Source organism: Orycteropus afer, unplaced genomic scaffold (assembly GCF_000298275.1).
Source record: "Orycteropus afer afer isolate SDZICR_OR568_19922 unplaced genomic scaffold, OryAfe1.0 scaffold00115, whole genome shotgun sequence".
Classification (NCBI taxonomy): Eukaryota; Metazoa; Chordata; class Mammalia; order Tubulidentata; family Orycteropodidae; genus Orycteropus; species Orycteropus afer.
Window position 1 is genome coordinate 6,943,330 of NW_006921702.1, and position 776 is coordinate 6,944,105.

A 776-nucleotide genomic window follows, 5' to 3' on the forward strand; every position below is an offset into this window, starting at 1 on the left:
GGTCTGTACAGTCCTTCTGCCTAGTCCACCATCTTGCAGGAACCTTCCTCTAGTGGTCCTTTGGACAATTTTTTTCCATGTGTCTTTGATTTTCTGCACTCTTCTTTGCTTCATGTGGAGTGAGACCAATAGTTTCACATTAGATGGTGGCTTCCTTGTTTTTAAAACCCCAATCACTATTCATGACAGTAGGACATAGAACACTGTGCTTGTATACAATGTCATGTTATACCAATTGAGTTAGCTGTCCCCTGACATTCTGTCCTAAGCCCTCAAGCCCAATAGCTTATTACTTCAAGGTGTTTGGTTATGACTAAGAAATTTTGATAACTTTACTTCATGGTTGTATATAAATGTATACATGGATATATTTATAGCACATATAATATGTACATAGAAATATGCTCTATCAAATCTATATATGGTCATGGGTATAGTATTGTTTTGCTTATCCATTTCTGTTCAGTTTGCCTATCTGCTTATGTATGTACTCTTAGATTATTGTTTATTATTCCTGATATTGCAAGATTATATGGGTCATAGTATTTACCTTTGTTATGTGTAACTCTAGTGTACCTCTCTATGTCTTCTTTGCCTTAGTGATATTGTGTTGATCCTCTCTTATTGCATATTGCCTTTTCTTTCACCCAAGTTCATAACAGGGTCACTATGATTTGTGTTGTTGAAAAAAGGTGTTTGCACTAAACAAGTCGTTGGTCTTGCAAAATTCTACCATACGAGTTCCAGCATTATTTCTGTCACCAAGGCCAAATTTT